The following is an 18,385-nucleotide window of genomic DNA, read 5'->3' as shown; positions in this document are numbered from 1 at the left end:
GTACTTTTGCAGAAGTCCTAAATGCTTTGCAAAATTTAAGATTTTTTCGAAGGGAGTAACAGCAAGAAATAAGATTCTCAAGGATGTTGAGAACAGATGGATATCTTTGCATGGACCAATAGAACGAGTTCTAGCAGAATATCAATTCTTGATTGGAGTTCTATATGAGCAACGCCTTACAATGGACAGAGCTCCTGATTTGTTAAATAAGTTAAGTGATAAAGAGAACCTATTAACTTTAGCTAGTCTTCTCCCCATGCTGGATTTAATGAACAAACTTGTTAAGAAAGCCCAAGACATAACTATGTATATTCATGAGTATTCTGATTTACATAAAATGACATGCATGGCTCTGGATTCTTTGTATTCAGATCTCTCAGGTCATAGCCCAATTTTTTCAAGGTGGGAGATAATTACAGATTTGAATCATGCTGAGAATTTTTTACAATTCAATGGGAAAAATGAGCTATGTGTGTTTGTGAAAGGATTTGAACTACCAATGCACCAATCTAAAACAACCAAGAGAGGCAGAGTACTACCAGTTAGATAGGATGATTTTGACAAGATTGTTAAATCTATTAGTGAAAATGTAAAGTATATTTCCTACCAACTTTCAAGTGAGATTCGTGAAGGATTCCCTTGAGAAGAAATTCTTGAAGCCATGAGTTGTGTGTTTCCTCAATTTTGGAAACACTTCGGACATAATCCAACTGATGCAAATTTGTTTCATAATAAACTTGACAAATTGATAACACAGTTTTCAAAGCATACATATTGCAATGGACAACTAATACAAGGAATCTTAGATTCAAATAATCTTTAAAAACAATGTAAACTTTTTGCATTGTGTATGAAATAGCAGATGGAAAACTTTGAGAATCCATTCGATCCTGGCGTAATAACAAGGCTCTGGAAAATGATAAGTCAGAGTGAAGTATTACGTACTTCAATATCAGAATATTTCAAACTTGCTAATTTATGTCAAACAATGATATTAGGGTCGGTGGAAGATGAGAGAGTTTTCAATGCATTGGGGTTTTTGAAATCAAATGTCAGAAACAAACTAGATAAAAATTTGGAAACTTTTTTGAGGTTGTTTGTAACTCAATACACTGTTATAGATTTTCCTTATGATAGGTCATTGGCCATTTGGAATTCCACATGTAAAAGATGAGGCCTTTGCAACACGTTAAAAGATGGTGGTTCTACTTCTACTGTTGACTCCAACATTAATGATGAATTTAGGTCTCAAAGTTAGAATGAAGATGAAGATTTTACAGATTTTGAATACCCAATTCAGAATGAAGAGGAGCCTATTAGTACTAATTATTTTTAGGATCTAGAGTCCATATGGGATATAGAAGCATCACATTTGAGATTGGGTCAATGAACATTGAAGTGAATTGTGATTTAGCAATGTAGCATTCAGTTCTAAGGATTTTATAGGTATACTCTACTTCAGTTTTTCCATATTTAGTCATATTGCAATTACAATTTACAAAAATTGAGTTCAATATTTTTGTTACTCTATTATTGACATAATGTTATTTTTGTACCTTTCTCTTGATTTGAGTTCAAGATTTTTGTTAGTTGTTACTCTATTCATATTGTTGAACTTGACACAATGTTATGAACTTGACATAGATCTAATTTGTTGCCTTACAACAAATATTATCAGCAATTCTTATCAGAGTTCATCATTCAAAACATCCTTCCTACTACTATAGCAACCTTATCAAATTCATCAAAGCTTTTACTTAATCCATTGAACTAATAGTAGTGATGAACAGATATACAACCTAAATGGATTGCATTCAATTGCATAAGCCTTTACTGATACAATATCAAGATAACTAAGTAACTAAAAGGAGACAAAATTTAGATAGAACTGATATGGGGATAGCTCATAATTTGTATTCATTTTCTTTGAAAATTGTATACACTTGCAATAAACTCAGGATGACCTTCAGAAGAAACACAGAGATCATTATGTATTAATGTATTCTCAACAATTAACAAATAAAATAAATCATAAACTTGCTCCAAACATTGGACCAAAAATAGACTAAGTATATCACTTAGAAAACATTAGAAATCAGACCTTTTCTCTAGCCCTAGAATCTCACTTATATAGTGTGAGATGCAACAAGCTTTAGGCTAAGAGAAATTGACAAGTGTCCTTTACAAGAGATATTTACATACACCTATCACAAAATGACAAAATGTGAGTAACATAAAGACTTATACATCAAACATTCTTTTGTGGGTCCCTTTCTATTATTCCACCTGAACGAACAAAAGTGTTACCATCTAATTCTTTGATTACTCTGATCCCTTGGAGTAAGTGGCCATCAAGTTTGAAAGTGATGAGTCATCTCTGATTACCTGCAAACTTACTTTAATTCGAGGATTTTCCTTGTCTTCATCATTAACTGTGAGGGTAACTTTTACTTTTGAACCTTTCTCATCCTCATCATCTTTTGCTTCATCATCTTGTAGCAACTGCTCTTCTGACATAAATTTATCTTTCCATTCATTATAGGCAGTATCATCAGGCCAATCAAAATTGAGGACATCTCTTTGTACTGTTATCAGAGAATTTCCAATTGCTTCTATATCAACCAATTCTTTTCTGATGGAGTTATAAAATATTTGCACTTTAACCAACTCCTCATTTTTCATAGCCCATAACAAGTGTCCAATTTCATTTATAACTTTGTTTATCCTTTCACAAAAAATCTCATCCAACTCCCTCTTCCATTCCTCTTTTTCCTTCACTTTATCAACTATCTTTAATGCACAAGGGAATAAATCAAACTTTTCTACAATATACTTGGAAAAAAAAATAATTAATCTTTTTTGAAAAGAATTTTTCTTATCATCAAATCCTTGCAATTTAATCAACAAGTCAAAGATTTTTCCTATTTGATGGCAGGGCAATTGGATGACAGATATACACATAGCAGTGATATCTTCATTTCTTTATGTCCACTTCTGCACAAGGGGTCTGAACACAACTTCATCTCTTTTCAATTCATCCCTAATAATTGTAATTCCTAATAATAAATCAAAAAATGATGGCCATTATATCTTGTCCACTAAATATAAAACACCCTACCTCAATTTTTCTTGATATTGATCATTTAGTTCTACATGTAGTGCATATAATGTGTTCTTCTCCTCTTCAAACTCCTCTATAGTGTAGAACTGAGGGCTTTCTGAGGTGTCTAGCATTTCAATAATTAGAGTTGATTTGAAGGGTTCAATAGGTGGCCTTGGGGGGTATGCAATTCTCAGCCTTGTGGGCTTCCCTTTTAGCTTGTCCTCAAGCTCAATTCTCCTTTTACCTCCTTATTCTAGGCCTCAAGAATTGTTTAATATTTATTCTATAGTTCAAGCATAGCCTGTTCCTCCTTCTTAGCAGTGGCCAAAATAAATTGGGATGAATCCACATTCCAATGTGCTGCCTACACATGTGAGGTATCAACAACTCTTCTCACAATTATGCTTCCCATCAATCCAGACTCATCTGGTTGTGATGATGTGGCTCTAGATCCTCTTCCTAATGACCAACTAACCAATGCAGCTTGATCTTCAATAAATGCAGTGCCTTGGAAGTCTTTTTTATTTTGGTCTTGCAAGCTCAATTTATTTGAAACAGAACTGAAAACTAAGGCATCAGCAATATCCCAATTTGGTAACAATAAAATGTTAGATGCCTTCACCATTTGCCTTCCCTCCTCAGGGATTATATTCTAGAATTCTTTTATCATTTCTTCTTTTGTTTGGTTCTAGATGGAAGCTTCATCCATTTCTAGATGCTCTATTTTCAACCTTTTACATTTTTCCTCAAAAATATTCATGTTTTCCCTCCATGTAAACTACTAAAAAGCCCTAGATTTCACAAAGTTGTCGTCAGCCAAAAATTGATGACTTGCCTGTTCTAACATAGGGTCTAATTCCCTACCTCTATAGTAAGCTATTGTAAGGTCCAGACTTGGTAGAGGAGGTTCTGGAGGGTTACCTTCATCTAATTCTACTTGAGTAATAAAAATACCTCCCTATGATCCCATCTATTCAATTTGCTCACTAGTGAGTTGTTCTTCTCCAATCCTTAAAGGGTATTGAGTGGTTGAATATTCCTCAGCTTGAGGCCTTCCCTCCTTCATTACCTTCTATCTCTTGGGAATAGGCTCATCAGGTCTCTCCTCTTGGGTTGTACTGGTGAATCCCATTATTTTCTTGCCCTTATCACTAGGAGCTCTTTTATTCTAAATCATAGTGTAACTTGGTCTTTTTTGTACAATTATTTGACCAACTCCTACATTAGGAGTAAAATCCAACCTTCTTATGACCTCATTGGCCTTATCTGGGAATGAATCAATAAAAATTTGTTTCTTCTCATTCATAGCCTCCATTATTCCAAGGAAGGTATTCATGAGCTTATTTATTTTATCAACCTCTGTGTTAGCATTATCTAGAGGACTATATTTCTGATCAAAACAATGAATGAACTCTAAGACCTGACAATAGACTCTCCACTTTTCCTTTTTGGTTTCCTATTCTTGCAATGAGAACTCATTCCTTATAATGTCCTTTGGATAATATGAGTCATGTTTGATACTTCCCAATTTAATCCTATGTCTCAGAGTCCAATTATAAAACCCCTCAGTATTACAAAAACGGGGATGGGAAATAGCCATTTTGTATTGATCCAAAATTTTATGCAAAAAGAGCCAACCCCCTTTAGTAATCAAAAACTAATGGGCCACTATGCAGGTAGGGAAAATTGACCCTAGTTTCCTTTTCAATAGAAACATATCTTCTACTCCTCCTAGTTGCCAAAAAATTTCAGCAATCCCAACCTTTAAAGGTACTTGGTAGGGCAAGACATGAGGGCTCCCCTTAAAACCATAAAATCTAAAAATAGTAGAAACATAGTAAGGGATGATATCTCCCCAATTATGTGAAACTTTCAAATTATGGGGGTTATCCATAGCCCTAATGAGACTCATTAGTGCCTTGGGGATCCTAGGATTGTCATTCAATATGAGACATCTCAACTTGGAAGCAAAATATCTATCAAATCTAACAAAACTGGCATTATCAACATCCCAGGTCATATCTGCACTCCACAACTAGACTAGTTGTGCTTCCCCATTCTCTTCTCTATTCAAATCCATCTCTTTACCAAAAAAGGTCACCCCTTTGAACAAGAACATGTGCATCAATAGAGAATAGTGTCCAAAGGTTTTCTCTACCTTCCCTTTTGCAATTTGAACTAAAACAGTATGAATTTCTTCAGCCAAATAGGAAGCAAAATCAAAAATAACATCCACACCAAAAGAAGCAATTTGAACCATCATATACATAAGGCCAATGGGCATGGAATCTTGCTCATCTTCACCAAAAACATGACATAGGGTTCTGTATATCTCTATAGCCCGAGAAGTGAAAATACTCTTCTTAAAAGGTTCTCTAGAGGCTGCAATAATTATTGGCAAAGCTCCTATTGTGCCAATATGTTCCCTTAGTGCACCTTCCCTAATCACATCCTTCTTTGCCTTGTATTCACTTTCTAGTTCTGGTAAATTAATTGGCACATGGTAATCTGACAATGGCGCTAGGTGAAGAACCTCTCTAATTTCTTCAGGACTAATTGAGATCAGAGGCACACTATCAGTTCTTCTCACCACCCTAATAGTTTGGTCATAATTCTTGGCAATGGATTCAAGAAAATCATAATCAATGAAAAAACTTGGTACTACTAGCTTTCCCAAATCAAAATTCCAGACATTAGCATGTGGGGCAAACAAATTTCTCTCTGAAAACCATTTTTTAAACAAGACAAGATCAGTTTCAGTAGTTGTTGAATCCCTAACCTAGTTCCCTTTGTCATATAGGCCATCAGCAATTTTAAGCCTAGGGTTTAAGGAAAATAATTTTTTAACTTGAGCAAGTTCGATGGTGGATTATGGGAGTAATTCTAGCAAGTTTTCATGAATATTCCTATCCATATAATTTACTTGCCCAAAAAATGCTTTCTTAGGAGGCATCTTGACTGTAATATTAAGAACTAGAATGTTATAGAGGTTGTAATATGGGTACTTACTTGATTTTCCAAACTCATTCTTCTCTGAACCTCTGCAATCACCTTTGAACAGATGAAAAATTGCTTCACGTCTTTACCAAATTCAACATAATATGATCAACAAGTTCTTGTGCTCAAAAAATGTGAAATCTTTGTTTGCATGAGGTTCAAAATGGCAAAATTTTCTGTATTATACTCTATTTTTCTCACATGTGAAGCTTTAATTCACCATAAATGCACACAATAGAAAAACAAAGTGGCACGATACTTCTTTTTTAAATTTGCATCATTGATCCTTGAAAATTTTGACGATCTAGGAATGAAAACTGGGTTGACTCATTTTTCTTCTTAACATGCTAGCAGTCAACCCAATAAAATGTTTCCATCTATACTTTTCCTTCAAATGCTAGCACTTCAATCTGGGCCCACTGATGACTGGGGACACGTGTCATCAAATCACTACCTCGCTATGCATAACCTTCGAGCATCTTGCCATAACGAGATAGCGATAATCGTTGATTTTTTTTTTATCATGTAGTAACCATTTGATACAACTCTTAAGAGAATAATGGTGTGTCCCTTTTTCACTAGCTCGCTATACATAATCTCTGCACATCTTTTCATAGCGAGTTAGTGAGTATCCTTGATCTATGCTTGATGTGACAATCAGAATCCTTCACATATTTTATGCATGGAGAGTGGGTCCAGGTTACCATTGGTGTTGAGCTTGCTTAACATGTAATCACACATATATTATTTTAAAAACTTCCAGTGACATCATACTTCCTCCACTTTGCCGTGTTAGTTGTTTTTCAGGCAGGTTGCTACCTCACTACCGGCGAAAGTCAAATACCTTCTGGTAGCGACATAGCGAGCTCTAGCAAATTCATTACTTCTGGCTTAAAAATGCTTAGCAAGATGCCACTGTGTCATCTGATTTGCACAACTCATTTCTGACAAATCACTCGCATGGGACTCATCTTTTGGGCACTGGCTAACTAGCCAAAAATTTGCACCACCTTGATCCATGATGATGCATAGCACTCACATAAACCATACACATCCACACTGTCCAATACATTTTTTTATGCGAAAAGAAATGTACGCAAAGAAAAGTACTATGCATGGGTCCACATAATATTTTTAAATGTTTCTTTTAAATTAACACTTGCAAATCTATTATTTTTTTAAATTTTTCTTTGATTACTCATGAATATGAGTAATTTTTGTATATAGTTTATTAATTTTATATAAATTAAAATAAAGTGTTATGATTGGTTTTAAGATTTAGTAAATAATTTAAATAATATTAATTTATGTTTGTATCATATTCAAATTTATACAAGTATTAAATACGTCATTTATGTTTAAAAATTAGTAGTAAAATTTTAATTATTTTTATGATAGAAGTTGTATTTGAAAATCGATCTTTATATATTTATATTTAGATCATTAAAAATTAATCAACTCAACTTTGTATACATGGTATTTACCATAATTTATGTAATTTTTAAAGTTGTTTTAGTTTTTTTGGTACAAATTATTTAATAATGAATATTAAACTACTTTGTTGATATATCTATTTAACTTTTTATAATATTTTAAATTTATTTATAGCAAAACATTTAGTGAACATTAAAATCAAGAAATTAATAAAGTGGAAAAGTATTAATAAACTTTAATTACTTTGAATTAATAAACTATATTTAATTTCTATTAATACATTAGTTAAATAAATTGTGAAATAATTAGCATTAAAGTGATATTGTAGTAATAAATATTGATTAATGTGGTTTATATTATTTTACAAAATTAAAAAAAATAATATATTTTTAAAATAATATATAACAATAATACAAAGATCATTTATATAAAAAATTTAATCAACAAATCACCAATAATAATACTAAGGATGGAGGCCACCAGATGAGGGATATTGGAAATTGAATTTTGATGGCGCATCAAGAGGTAATCCTGGCCCTTCTGGTTTTGGTGCATGTATCAGAAATTCAGATGGAGATGTTGTTGCAATTACAGTATCCCCTTTTCCTATTAATACAAATAACATGGCAGAGTCACAAGCTCTGTTAGCTGGTCTTATTTTAGCAAAACAAGGTAATTTTCGGTTGCTACATATTGAAGGGGACTCCTCTGTCATTATTAATGTCTGTATTCATAGGACTATTTTCTCTTGGAAGTTAAAATATATTCTTATTCAAATTTGGAGGCTCCTAGATGAGTGCTTGGATGTTTGTATTTCACACAACTATAGGGAAGGAAACCATGTTGCGAATTTTCTTTCAAATTTGGGTTGTGATGGGTTGTTGATTTCATCACTTCACCCTTTATCCATAATTGAGAAACATGTTGCCCTCAAAAAATTAATTCAGGAAGATAAGTTTGCTCGATCGCGCTCACGTATACCAGTTTGAAGGAAGGTGATATTTAGTTCTAGATATACTGATGGGTGGTACTTGATTCACCCTTTGTAATTATTTGTTCAAAATATCTAAAACTATGTATACATTAGGGACGATGTTGAGTTTTCTTCACTGATTCTTTCCCAGTTGACCTCGTTGAATCAGATTAATAAAATATTACAGTGGCTTGCCACTTTTGCCTAAAAAAATAATAATATTATTATTATTATTAGATAATTTAGATAATTGATATTTATTTACATAATTAAATAAATACAATTTTAAAAATATATATTGATTTAGATCATACATACTTGAAACTGTTAATATTAGATTCTTGTTAATCAAAAATTAAATTGATTAATATAATAATAATTAAAATGGTATACAATTTATTAATTAATATATGTATTCTTTTTTAAAAACAAATTAGATTAATTTAATTTTTATAAATATATTAAATATTTACATTAGTCAATTAATTTTAATATTTTAATTATGAAATTTTCTTAAATACTCCATTTAAGTCTAAAATTTAAAATTATCTAACAATGATATAAATATAATAAAACTATTTAAAGAAAACCTATAAAAAAAAATCTATTTGAATGTATCTACTAAAAATAAATTAAAATAATAATACAGTATTTTTATTTATATAAAATTAATAAAGTACAAAAAATTACTCGTATTCATACTTAATCAAAGGAAATTTGTTTTAATATTCTGAAGGAAAGAAAAAAGAACAAAGTTAAAACAACGTTACTTTAAAAAAAAATCATTTTTAAACATTACGTGGACCTAGGCATGTATTGTTCTCGCGTACACTTCTTTCTGCATTGGAAAATGTATTTGACATTGCAGATGTCTACGATTTATGTGAGTGCCATGCATCATGATGGAAAACATGAGGATCAAGGTGGTGCAAATTTTTGACTAGTTAGCCAATGCCCATCTTTTGAAATTTCCATTACATCACAACCTTCTGACTAGTCGCTACTTCACTACCAGTGAAAACATCAACTTCCCGGCTAGCGAGATAGCAACTTCCGACGAATTCATAATTTTGGTGACAAAGAAAAAAAACACATTGATTGAAAATTTATCAATTAATACTGGTGTCAGAGAAGGTGGTCACGCATATTTATGAACTTGCATAGGAATTTTTGCAATCACATTAGTTCTAAAAAAGGCTGTTGCTTCCTTTAAAATTTGGGCACTCGTTATGTCGCTACCAGCAGGTCGCATAGATTTTTTGATAGCAACTTAGCGAGTCATCGGAGAAACTTCAATTTCGGTGACACCATTTGCAAATTCCTCCTCATGCGTCCTTTCTAACACTAACAATCCTAGGAGATAGCACGTGACCATAATGCTTTCATATTGAGATAGTTTTTTCGGCATCGGACTTCACTTTTCAACACCAGGACATAGTTCTTTGATGGTCGCTACATCGCTATAGGAAACAACCTCGCAACTTTTTATAGCAAGTATTCGACAATCATTGATTTTAACAAGATCCAACAGTGGGATAAGATTTTTCAAAAGGACCCAGCAATGACCTTCACGTAGGTGGGAAAAGAATATTCAGTTGCTGTTAAGACTTTCGCGCCAGAATAAGATTTAAAAGGCAAGACCTAGGGTTTTACACAGATTTTAAAAGATATCAAAAATACAAGACCAAAACCTAAAACCCTAAGACCTAACAAAAGAACTCACATCTAATTTTTTCACCATGATTCTAAGAAAAATTAATATGTAAAAATCAGACCAACACAATGACAACATTATAACCCCTTGTTTGTTTAAGAACACTTCTAACAATGTTATATGGGTTGACTTCGCATATGTTTTTTTTAACCTTGAATACAATGAAATGATTTGCCCAAAAAATTAAAATTTTACTAATTATTATTTTTTGCTCGCCAATGTATAATTTTTTTGTGGTTTTAAAATATCACAATTCGCCCAGATTTTACACATTATTTAAGAGTCTATGAATGTTTTGCCAATGGAGATTATTATTTTTTCTTTGTAAACTATTTTTTTTGCCACAAAAAAAAAAAAAAAAATTGTAGGTGTTTTACACCTTTTGCCAAGTTTTTACACCTTTCCTAAAGGAGGGGTTTCTTAAAGTATACCTTGCGATCAATAAGTTCCTCCATCTGGAGCTTTCCCTCTTTACCTTCCAGGATTTGGGGGTTCATGGTTTCTCACACAATTCTCATTTTTTATGTTCTAACATTAAAAAAAATTTAAACCATGCACCTATCCTCTATAACCACCTCTCCACTCTCATCCTCTGTCTTCTCCTTGTCATGTTCTTGAGGAGGGGAGATTGGGGAGATTGGGGAAAGAGGAATGACAGTGGTTTCTAGCCCAGGATCCATTTTCCCCTCTTGAGGCATGTCCTCCTCCTTAGACCTCTATTTTTTAGCTACTGGGTCCTCCCTCTTAGCATCCTCCTTCACCTTATTCTCTTCATTAGTATCCATATCATCCCTTTCCTCATTATACTCATCTCCTTGACTAGCAATTTTAAACCTGATCCCCCTGGCACTTTTCCTACATGGAGATTTAGTTGACGAAGGTGATTTCTTCTCAAAAACCTTATCCTTCTTACTAGATGAAGGGTTAGCATCTTCATCCCCTGAGCTTATACTCTAAACATTATCCATGTCAGATGAGAAGTTTGAACCCCTGTCTCCTTGGATGGTGCAACTGCCTGGGTGGGGGTTTTGCTTCTATATTGAGCCTTGAAATTCTCATAAATCAAAAGCAATAAACCCTCCTGCAAAGCCAGATTCAAAGTAGGCTTTCCCTTGTGCACAAAAATATTCTTATGCATGGAAGTATATAAATAAAAAGGAAAAGAGACCTTAATCCCATAACGAAAATGATTCAGTAGAACAAAATGATGTGTCCTGATCATATCAAATCTCATGTCTAAAGATATATACTCAATAATATCCTTCAAAACATACCTCCATAGGTTCTTTATTGAATCCATCTTGTAGTATATTTTGCTCTTGACCAGTTCCTTCCTTTCTTCTATATTTTTTGCAAAATCTTTCACAGCATTCATAGACACCTTCTCATCTCTATAAAACTTCAATCCTTCTTCCAAAATTTTAGTTATATGAGAAATGATGTCCACAGTCACCTGATATGAAACCCCATCAACTTTGACCCTACTATCTTTCCATGAATTTACCATAAGATTAGTAATCACAAGGTCGTATCCATGGAGCTTGGCTATATATTTGGCAATGCCTCCCTTTTCTAACTTCTCCCACACTTTGGTTCTTTGCTTCCATTTTTTTGCCTCGACTACTAGTTCTTTCCTGTTTCTTTCCCCCACCATCTCTGCAACCTTAGCACTAACTATTCTCATAAACTCTGACCTCTAAAACCCCTTCTCAATCCTCTAAGTACTCTGATGGAAACCACTTTGATATTTGTCTCTTTGTCTTTCAATGCCACTAAAATAGTACATACAAAAATTGACCCATAAAACATGTTGATTTGACCTTAATAACATCATCTGCCTATTCCAATCATATTTACCATTATTACACTTACTAACACCCATATTCACATTTATATCCATAATTATCTTTGGATTTCCCCCGTACCTCCCTAGATTTTTTCCAAATCCATAAGGCTTTTTGCACCTACTTGAATATTCCCACCGATATTACAAATCATCATGGTGTCTGTCTTTACTGCATCGTTGGCAAACTAATCAGCCACCGAGTTTGCCTCCTGATATTCATGACTAATGTGGATGCTATCAAAATTACCAAGTGTTAAACAAATATCTTCTATAATGTTAGCTATAGTCCATGATGGTTAGGTAGCCCCTTTAATACATCTAATGATGTTATTTGAGTCCCCCGCCAACCATAATTTTTTAACTCCCTTATCCCAAGCTAATTTCACCATGTGAAGAGGTGCATTGGCTTCGGCATAATGGTTTGTCTAATGACCCAATGGGTAAGATAAAGCAACAATCCCTTCACCATAGAAGTTTCTTATAATACCTCCACATCCTAAGAGACCAGGATTCCCCTTTGCCACACCATCAAAGTTTGCTTTATGCAATCCGTCAGGTGGAAGCTTCCATTTCACCTCCTATCTTTTAGACCTCCTATCTTTTAGATCTCCTATCTTTCAGATCTAAAATTTATTTTTTCTTAATTCTAATTAGGATTAGGTTTAGGAGTGAAAACTTTTCTTGTAAGGTTAGGGTTCAATTCATTTAAGTGTTGGAGTTAAGTTTTGATTTAGTTGGGTTTGATTTGCTTTAGGGTAATATTTCAAGAAATCACTTTGTCTTTTTTTTTCTCCTTATAGATTATGTTGTTCTTTAATGTATTAATTTGAAAAAAATTATCACATAACAAAATTTGAAAGAATTTTAAAATAAATTTGTATAACAATTATAAAAATGTAATTTGAATTATTTTTCTTGAAAATGTTCATGTAATTATATAGGTAGATTTTGCCCTTTTTATGCTAATTATATTGATTCTTTTTTTAAATCAACTCATAAGAAATTATTACTTTAATAGAAAGTAAGAATTCTTCTATAATATTTTTTAAAAAATAAGATTTTTAATTTTGATTATGAATATGTAAAAAACTATTCACACAATCTTTAATTATATAAGTACGTTTAATTTTACACACATTTAAAAACATCTTTAAAATATTTTAATACATTTTTAAAATAAGGTATTAAAAAAATTATATATATATATGATGTTTTGATATTCTCTTTAAGAAAAGATAATTCTAATTAAAATGTACAAAAAGAATATAGAAACATATAAATAGAAAAGTATTAAATAAATATAGAAGCATCCTAATTTTTAAGTAATAAAATAAGATGTTTCTTATTGCTTATTACTATGCATCTTTATTCTTATTAATTACCTTGTTATAGAAACTTTATAATTCTTTTCCAAAAATAAATCCTTTTTTATATATAATTTTATTGATTTGAAAAGAAGAGCTTTGCATATGCCAAAACAAGACCTTGAGTTTAGATAATCCTTTTCGTACCCCATATACATAGCTTCCACTTAAGCATATACCTATTAACACATCATCAACCAAACACTACACAAAGAAAGGAAATAACATAGCCCTACTAAACAAAAGGGGCATGCAGACCAGACACAACATCCACCACTTCAATGTTCCTTCAGCCTCTACTTGTACAGTATCTCCTCACAGGTTTCATTGACCATGATCCCTTTAATGGTCTCTACCTTGGATTCCTTTCATCCGAGCACATGAAGTGACACCTCCTAAGGAATCTCTCCTACATCTCATTCACAAACCTTTCATGGTGTGTGTTTGGTCTTATATTTTCCTTCCTCTACCAATTGTCATTGATCAGCCTCTCATTGCTTTGCATATGCCTAAAAATTCATCCAAGTCATCCTAGCTTCACCCATGCACTTCACTATCAAGGTTGAGGTACCAAACACTAGGAAGGGATGAAAGCCTTCTCTTACACCTTCTACATAGCACCATTGTCCCTCAGTTATGTGAAAACCTAGACCAATCTTTGCCAAATCCAAATACCACATGACACATAGACACCAAACAAGATATACGCATAGTTCCACCATGCACATAGATTCTTCCTTATTTTGGGCTAGCAGGAATGCGTATGTACAAAAAAGGGAAGAGATGTCCACATTTGTATGTGGATGGAAGTCTCTTGTAATGAACTCCTTCCCAAATAGTTTATTCAAAATGTGAATAAACTCATCCTCCTCTACCCTAAAAATTGTTAGTCTCAAAATGGTTTTTGACACTTGAGTGCCAACACACTTAATCACTTTCTACATTGGAGCTGAATACACCATGTATGCCAAGCCACAACAGGTGTCAAGTAAGGAAAGCCTTCAAGTGTTGACTAATCTTCAGGTGCCGAGTGAAGATCAAGTGTCGAGCATGATACAAGTGCCGAGTGACATTTGAGTGACGAATCAAAGATGATGCCGAGCAATATAGAAATATAACAAGTGCTGAGTAAGCCAGTTTAGTATAAGTGTTGAGCATTAGAGATCAGTAAGTACCGAGCAACACAGAATGCACATATGAGTTTGTAACATTGCAAATTCAGATGTAAACTATTTTTATGGCCGACACATGATGAATCTCGAAGGATTAAAAGATAAGATTGAATCTTTTGTTTTTCCCATGCAATCAACATGTAGCCAATAAGAAAAATGGAAAAGGCATGCAACCAATTATTAGTATGCAAGGAATGAGCGGGAAATAGAGATTCAATATGGATCGTAGATCCATACCTAACCCTAAGTCTTCAAATGTCTTTATAAGGAAGACAAAATCACATTGAACCCTAAGGTGGATGGATGAGGGTGTGCAAGGAAAATTAATTCTCAGAGTGAAGAGTATCAGATCACAAAGGATCAAGATTAGAAAAAGTAGATCAAGTTCCTGTATTCAGCAATCGAAGGATTGTAAGCTATCAGGTTTATTATACCTAATACTCTCCAGCAATTGTATTAGAAAGAAAATCCTATGGTAATAAGTTATCTTAGCAGCTATTTTGTAGATCCTTTCAATAGGTGATTAAATCCTTTAACAGGGTAACACTTCATATAAAGTGTTTGAAATCCTTTAACCAGGTCACTGTTGATATAGTGTAAAGCCTTTAACAAGGTAGGCCTTTAATAGGGCAGACTATCAGAAGTGGTTAAACATTATTTCTGTAGTAAATTTTGTGGGTATCATCCCCACCCCAGTTTTACCTTCTTATTCCTAGAGGGTTTCTGGGTTACCAAAATCTCAAGTGTTATGTGGTGATGGTTATGTGTTTTTCATAATTGTTTGATATGTTTATATGCATGCAATCTATTTTCAATTAAGAAAAAGTTTTAAAGGACAAAGCACAATACTTCTGATTCACCCCCCCCCCCCCCCCCCTCCAAGAAGCATTATTCCTATTTGAATATTCCAACAATTATCCCTTAGCCTACATGGTGTGATATCAATTCTAAAGTCATACATCTACTTCTTCTTGGGAGTCTCCAAATAGAAATTTGCCTCCTTGACTCACTATCCAACTTAGTTTTTGTTGTGGTCTCACAATGCAGGCCCCATTTCTCCAAGAAATGGGAACCCCCTAGTAAATTTTTTCCTACCAGAATCCTAGTCTGAAGCCTGGGTCACTTTTGGACTCTCCCTGGAGTTTTGGTCAAAACCTAGTATCTGATTGTGAAAGTTTGGGGAATAGAAATTGGAGAAAAAGTGAGTTATCATTCTTATAAGTCTTTTAAGTGTGCACAAGTGCATGTTCACATTGCATCTCCTTTCGGAGATGCACATGTGTGCATCTTTGGCAAGTGCACACCCACAGGGATGCACACTAGGCCCAAGGTCTATATAAGACCCTGAACCCCCTTCTCCCTCTCACTTGCTCTTCTCTCTCCATTTTGTCCACACCTCTGCACCCTCTACAAGTGTGCTCTTTACTACTTCCCATCTTGCATCAATGCACAAGTTAACAAAGGTCAACATCCTCCTATGAAGGTATGCACATGTGTACCTCCACAAAGTGTGCACCTTTCAATCTAATTACAAAGACCTAACATTAACTAAATAACAAAACCCTAAACCTAAGCACTGTAAAGGTGCGCACATGCATACCTCCACAAGAAGCACATATGCCCACCTTTGCAACATAAACAAAGACATTAAAAACAAATACTTGCAAAACTACAAAGGCATTAGAGGTGCATACATGTGCACCTCCACAAGATGCACATGTGTGCACCTCTATGCCCACTAAGGAAGATCTTCAAAACCCTAACTCCCTCCATTGCATTGCATAGTGTGCAGTTGCGTACATGCACATGTATGCACCTTACAGCTATTTAAAGGCCCAAATAGTGCACCTGAGCACCTATAAGGGTGTGCTAGGCGCACTAAACTGCATGCCAAGGGTTTTTAGAGGGCTTCGACTATTTTGATTGCATTTTCAACTAGTTTGGATCTATTATGGAGTTATGTGGAGTTTATTTTAGGTAAATTTTTAACTTTCTAAGTAATGGTTTCCTTGCTTGTGTAGATAAATTGACGTCTTCATCCTCTTCAATTGTAGAAAAGATGGCTCTAAAACTAGTTTCATTTAAGTAACAAGGGGTACCAAGGAAATCAAGGTTTCAAGATGGACATGTCAAGGTTAAAGATACAGAACTTGGACATATAGACGAATACATTCCTCAAAATCTACAACAAACCTACAAATAGATATACAATGGTCTCAGGACTCATGCGCTCAGGTGTTGTGAACATTGTATCTCACCCAACATCAGTAAAATCCTCAAAACTAATAATGACTCTTGTAGAACACTATGTATTCAAAGAAATGGTCGTTAAGAGTGTCATGAGAGAGATAGTCTTGGACCTCTAACCCTGGAACATCGAGAAAGTATTTCATCTCCCTAGGGAAGATCAATATTTGTAGATTTCATATGATGGGGTTGAAAGATGATACAGGGAGAATGAGAAGGTAGCCAAAGAAATAGTGCAATCCTCCTTCTTAATTGATAGAACACTAGTGGGCCACAGAGGTGGTAAAGTTGATATGACAAGGGGGTATATGAAGGATGACATGGGATATGAAATTGTACTTTTGAGCAGGGCTATGGGACTTCCTACAGCAGGACAACTTCAAACTTGGATTGTCCATTTCATAGAAACCATTAGAATGCAAGGATTCTAATTGATTGGACTACCATCCGAACTGATAACTTGGATGAGCAACTTGTGGCCATCTAAGTTAACCCACACTTCTATATGACATCATACATGGTGTGCTTACTGGTAGCTCAGACCACTGATTACCTAGGCCTCTATAAGAAGGGAAGCATGCAAGATGAAAATTATTGGCCCTATGTGGTATATCCACAATTGGTAAAGAAGAAAATCTCATTGCAAAGTGTGGAATATAGAGTGGTGAATGATGGTTTTATCTTCACAATCATCAAGTTCATAGAAGGTGATTATGCCAAAAGAATGTTAGTAAAGGTAGGAACCAGGATTATAGAAATTGATGCCCACTACATTCAATTCAAAACCTTCACCTATATTAGGGTTATTTGTACTCTAATATTCTAAAAGAAGCTCCCAATATATCCATCAGATAGGATCATTCTTCTAGAGATTGTGCACCAACTCACTTCTACATACAACAGGGTCAACAAATTGATGTCTTTGACCTCTCCAATTTTGACTTTATACTAGTGGGGACTAAGATAGTGGGATAGAAAATAAGAGATACTCCCATGAGTGAACCCTTAAGAGAGGATTGGAATCAAATTTTTCCTCCACCTCAAGGAACTCTAGGCATTCCACTACCACCATCTTAGGATTTGGCATTTTTGGATAAAGGTTTAGTGACTCCATGTCATCAGTCTACACAAGAAGAAGAATAAGTGACCAAGGAAGTACAAGCCCAAAAAGTGCATGCTAATGAAGTATTTGAGGAAGGGAAAATACATGAAGAGCATTAGGAAATAGAGGCTAGGACCTTAGCCCAACTAGACATAGAGACTCAAACTACAGATCTTTCTCAATAAGAGAAGACTCCAAAGAGGATTGATATGGGAAAGGAGCCTATGATAGGACCAACCTCTTTAGTCAAGTACATGTCTCCTATGGGCACCACACTGACATGGCTAAAGAGGGAGGTTATATTTCACCAAAAAATGTAGTTGGACCAAACTTCTAAGGAGGGAATGAAGGAATTGTTAGAAATTTATTCAGTGCTCCCCTTGGGATTGATGACAAGAGCTTAGTCACCTCATGTGTACTATAAGTTGAGTGG

The sequence above is a fragment of the Cupressus sempervirens genome, chromosome 5, assembly GCF_028749045.1.
Source record: "Cupressus sempervirens isolate cs-2001-9-10 chromosome 5, ASM2874904v1, whole genome shotgun sequence".
Classification (NCBI taxonomy): domain Eukaryota; kingdom Viridiplantae; phylum Streptophyta; class Pinopsida; order Cupressales; family Cupressaceae; genus Cupressus; species Cupressus sempervirens.
Note: the sequence above shows the minus strand (reverse complement) of the source record.